Raw genomic sequence first — 5,860 nt, forward strand, 5'->3', positions numbered from 1 at the left:
CTGAGCCAAATCCCCCGCCCATCTTTGTTGTATTTTTGAAGACAGCATTTCACTAAGTAGTTCAGGCTGGCCTTGAACTTACTATGTAGTCCAGGCTGTCCTTAAACCCACAGGAATCCTCCTGCCTCAGCCTCCTAAGTGCTTGGGATCACAAGTGTGCGCCCCCATGCTAACAAGGATTTTTTTTTGTTTTTGTTTTTTGTTTTTTGAGACAGAGTCTCACTATGTAGTTGAGACTGACCTGGAACTCACTAGGTAGCCCAGGCTGGTCTCCAACTCACAATGATCCTCCTGCCTCAGCCTTCCGAGTGCTGGGATTACAGGTGTGCACCAGCAAGCCCTGCTAAGATTTTTTTTTTTTAGATAAATTCTCACTATGAAGTTCAGGCTGGGCTCTCTTCTGGGTTTAGCATTACAGGTATGAACTATTCCTCCCTCAATTCAAACAATTTCTGTTCACTTTCTATCAGAACTCCTGTTTGACCTCTGCGTAATTATTCAGTTGTGCCATGCCAGCAATCCCTGCACTTGGGAGGCTGAGGCAGGAAGATCACTGAGAGTTCAAGGACAGCCGGAACTACATAGTGAGACCCTGTTCAGAAAAAATCCCTGAAATGGGATAAAATAAAATAAAATAAATTCTATGAGTAAATGAAAAAATGGAAATAAAGTGTTTGTAAATGAGGAGGGGAGGAGGGGGTGAAGGGAGGGCAGGGACAAGGGGAAAAAATGAGAACCAAGACCTGTCATGTAAAGGTACAAGATCCCAATGATGAATGTAATTTTATTGTATACCTAAAATGTGCCAATAAACGTAATATAAATAAATAAAAGAAATTCTATTTTTAAAATTTTTCCTCCTAAAATGTAATTGTACAATTCTATGGTTTGCACAAATGAGGCTAATTTCTTTTTATTTGGTACCAGGCTTGAACTCGGTATCTTGCACTTGCAAAGTAGGCATCCTCACCACTAAGCTAAATCCCTGGCCCGAGGCTAATTTCTTAGAAAGTTTCACAGTGTCATATGCCTTTAATAAGATCATAAACATAAAGCACCTAGAATCAACTCACAGAAAACAGAGGCTTTGTAAGTCCCTATCCTAGCCCTTTCTCTAATATATTGTGGATGTTTCAAGAGTATCTGTCACAGACAGGTGTGGCGGCACCGGGCTGTAATCCCAGGATTCTGGGAGTCTGAGGCAGGAGGATCATGAGGTTTGAGACCACCTTGGGCATCTTAGAGACTTAGCAAGACCTTGTCTCAAAATAAAAAATAAAAAAGGGCTGGAGACATAGCTCAGGGTCAAGGTCCTGGCCAATTCTCAGGATCACCAAGGGAGAAAAAAGTCATTGCCTTGACATCTGTCTCCAGATCCATGAGGGGGCACTGTGGAGCTGAGCAGTAAGGTGCAGTAGGCATAAGCAGGATACTGTTCCCACTTAACAAAACAATACACCTTCAGCTTTTCTAGGAAATTCTGGAACAGTCTGAACAAACATAGCTCACCCTCATTTATCACCATGGCATCAGCACTTGTGAAGATTGGTAGTAAACTTTATTCATATGTGCTTTTCATATAATTTATTAGTAGCACATATACAAATGTTTTCTTTCTGCAAACACCTGGAAACTCCAGGGTATAATTTAAATTCTCTTTGCTTTTGTTTTTGTTTTTGTTTGGTTTTGGTACTGGGAATTGATATCAGGGCCCTTACCACGCTAGTGCTGTGCCACTGGGCTATACCCCTGGATTTTGTTTTTTATTTATTTTTTATTATGTTTATTAGTACTTTTTAGGTATACAGTACTGTTACATTCATCACTGGGATCTTGTAGCTTTGTTTTTTTGTTTTTTTGAGACAGGGTCTCACTGTGTAGTTGAGCCTGACCTGGAACTCACTAAGTAGCCCAGGCTGTTCTGAACTCACAGCGATCCTCCTGCCTCAGCCTCCCAAATGCTGGGATTACAGGCGTGCTCCACCACACCTGGTGGAATCTTGTAACTTTATATGATGTATCTTGGTTCTTATTTTTTCCCCACCTTGTTTTTGTTTATTGAGACTGGGTCTCGCTATGTAGTTCAGGCTAGCCTTTTTTATTTTTGGTACAAGGGATTGAACTCAGGACCTTGCTCTTGAGAGGCAGGCAGAACCCAGCCCCTGTTTTCTGTTTTTTGTTTTTTTTTTCTGCTGGGGATTTAGCTTGGTGGTTCCAGTGCCTGCCTTGCAAGCACAAGGCCTGGAGTTTGATCCCTGGTACCAAAAAAAAAAAAAAAAATTTTTTTTCTTTCCTCTTTTTTTTCTCCCAGTACCAGGCATTCAAATTTGCAAGGGAGGCATGGTGCCACTGAGTTAAATGCCAAGCCCTCCTTTTTTATTTTTTATTTTTTGGTACCAGGGATTGAACTTGGGACCTTGCGCTTATGAGACAGGTTGCGGAACTACTGAGCTAAATCCCTGGCCCTATTTTTTATTTTTTGGTACCAGGAATTGAACTCCGGTCCTTGCAGTTGTGAGGGAGGCACCTATTTTTTATTTTAAATAATGTGTGCTGTGTGTAATTTTGTTCAGATGACTGCGGAACCTGGCAAATCTATTGCTATTGCTGCCTAACATACTATAATCTTGGCAACAATAAACAGAGGCAGTTAGATAGACAGAGAAGTCATGGATATAAATCAATGGAGTTAGGAAACAGGGTGAGAAAGGGTTGAGATTGGGTGATCTCAGTTTATAGATGAACTTTACAGGGGAGTTTTCAGTTTTGTTTTTTGTTTTTGGTACTGGAGATCAACTCAGGACTTTGTAGTTGCAAGATAGGCAGTGGCATCAGTGAGCTAAATACCCGGCACAGGTGAGATTTCAAACCATGAGGCTGAGACCCTTGAGACTAAGTGTTCTTAGAGAAGAGAAGAGACTCTCATCATAGGGCATGGTGGTGCATACCTGCAACCCTAGCACTCTGGGAGGTTGAGGCAGGAGGATCACAGTATCAGTCCCAGCCTCAGCAACCCCGTGATTTAGGGAGCCTAGTCTCCCAATAAAATAAATATGTAGATTTTATTTATTTTTTAAATTATTTAATTATTTATTTTTTGGTACTGGCGATCGAACTCAAGTCCTTACACTTGTGAGGCAGTTGCCAGAACCACTGAGAGAAATCCCCAGCCCTAAATAGATTTTATTTTATTTTTTGTTTTGTTTTGCATTTTTGAGACAGGGCCTCACTATATAGTTGAGACTGATCTGGAACTCACTGTGTAGCCCAGGCTGGTTTCAAACTCACAGCGATCCTCCTGCCTCAGCCTCCTGAGTGCTGGGATTACAGGTGTGCACCACCACACCTGGCAATAAACAGATTTTAAAAAGAGCTGAGAGTGTAGTTTAGTGCAAAGTTCCTGTGTTCCATTCCCAGTACCGCAGACACACAGATACACAGAGACTGCACTCTGGGATAAGGTCTGTAGATTGAGGAGTTAAGGAATAAGCAATTCTGTATAAATCACTACACTTATTGTAATTTATAGCAACTTTTCACTTTTTTGTTATTGTCTGTATATATGTATGTATTCATCTATTCATTCGTTTGAAACAGGCTGGTCTTGAACTCAAGATGATCTTTCTGCTTCAGCCTCCCAATTGCTGGGATTACAAGTCTGTGCCACAACAGCTACTTTCTATTCTTGGTATACCTTAAATTTGGAGTTGGAGCCATTAAGTATTAGAGTAAAGCTAGGGCTGGGGATTTAGCTCAGTGCAATGTGTCTGCCTTGCAAGCACAAGGTCCTGAGTTTGATTCTCAGTACAAAAAAAAAAAAAAAAAAGTAAACTCCTGAGGTCCACTTCATTGAAACTGGAAACACATGCTGAAGAAATGTGTCGGTATAGCTTATATAGGACAGGGGAAATCTGTTAGCACTAGAACTTTGGGCAGTTTTGCTGGTTATAAATTAATATTTATTTATTTATTCCTTTTTTGAGACAGGGTCTCAGTATGTAATCCAGGCTGGCCTCGAACTCATGGGGATCCTTCTGCCTCAGTCTCCCAAGTGCTGGATTACAGGTTCCTACCACCATACTCAGCCTAGGTTATATCTTAAGATACAGGCTTATTTCTCCTTTATGTATGAAAAAACTTTTGGGCCATTTTTATTGTGGTAAGATATGTAACATAAAATTTACCCTTTTTTTTCAGTGCTGGAGATCGAACCCAAGGCCTCTCTACCCAATTTATCCACTGCTGAGCTATATCCTTAATCCAATTCCAGCAAGTTTTAGGGGTCAGTGGTTTTAATCACATTTGCAATGTGTATCACCATCTCCGCTGTAGGGAGCTCCTGATTCCTGAGACTAAGCATAGGATATAAATAATGCTTTATAAATGGCGCTGTATTTTGTTTTGTTTTTGGTACGGGGATCGAACTCCGGTCCTTGCGCTTTCGAGGCAGGTGGCGGAACCATTAAACTACATCCCCAGCCCAGGCGCTGTATTTTTTGGTTAAAAATTTGAAAACAGGAAATCTGGACCTGAGATCTGGACCTGTCGGTTTTTTCAGTGCTGGTAATTGAACTCAGGATCTTGTGCCTGCTAGGTAGGCGGGGCTCTACTGAGCTAAAATCCCCCCACCCCGCTCCACCCGGACTGGACCTGTCATTAGTAACAATTACTGGATTTTCCCCCCTCCACACACACACTTTTTAAAAACAGGGTAATCTCTGGGATTATAGGCTTGGGCACCATGCCCAGCCCATCCTCCCTCTTTTTGTTTTGTTTTTTGAGATAGGTTCCTGCTCTGTAATTCAGGCTAGCCTTGGACTCACTATGCCCCAGACTCACAGTGATCCTCCTGCCTCAGCCTCCTGCTTGCCTGTTGCCTCCCTCTTGAACACAGGGCTTGGAGCACGCTGAACACTAGCTCGAACTCGGAGCTAAGCTCTCAGCCCTGTGAGGGCTAATTTCTGACCATGGGCCTAGGGTTTAGAGCAACCCGGTAGCACAATGGGATGAGCTGGCTGCCTTGAGCGCTGAGAGCTCGGCAGAAGAGAGCCCGCGCGGGCGCGGAGGAGTAGGTGCTTGGGCACAGCTGGCCAGGAGGAACCGGGTGGGTGACAGCTAGGCCCGGCGACAGCCACCTGAAATTTGGGCACTAAGCAGAGGAGAGAACAGATCCGCGCCGCCGCGGAGGCAGAACTGGTGGAGTCAACTTCCAGGGCTTCAGAAACAACAGCCCGGGGTTGGCGATATTTTTGGCAGAGGTGTTGTGGGTGCGTGAAGGTTAAGAAGGCAAAGGCTGAGCTTCATCCAATAAGGAGCACGCTCAGAGCGCGGAAGCCAAGAGAAGCAGAGATGGGGTGTGGGGGAGCAGTGCTTGGGAGGCTGAGGCAGGAGGATAGCTGCTAGTTGGAGGCCAGCATGGACTACATATGAGTGCAAAGCCAGCCTGAACTACATAGCGAGACCCCATCAAAAAAGAAAGTGAGCCGGGGTTGTCTCAAAATGAAAAACAAACTGAGTATGTACCTCAATGTGAAGACCTTTGGTCTAATGCTCAATACCACCAAAAAATAGAGAGAGAAAGAGAGAGAGAAAGTGAGAGAGGAGAAACGAGGCGGGGTGGGGGGGTGGAGAGAAAGAGAAGGAGGGAGGGAGAGGCGAAAGGCTAAAACAGGCCAAGGGCCAGGGTAGCGTTCTGAGGCAGTGGGCTTTAATGGGGTCCTTCGTGGACTACTCTTCCCTTCATCCGTGGAACCTTAAAGCCCTGAAATGCAAAGGGGGACGCAAAGACTTGCGGGGAGGTTGGGCAGAGGAGCTCAGTTTTGGCGACGCCTCCTTCCGCTCCCCGCCCCTGGCCCCGCCT

The sequence above is a fragment of the Fukomys damarensis genome, unplaced genomic scaffold (genome assembly GCF_012274545.1).
Source record: "Fukomys damarensis isolate Sample0158 unplaced genomic scaffold, DMR_v1.0_HiC HiC_scaffold_20, whole genome shotgun sequence".
NCBI classification, from domain to species: domain Eukaryota; kingdom Metazoa; phylum Chordata; class Mammalia; order Rodentia; family Bathyergidae; genus Fukomys; species Fukomys damarensis.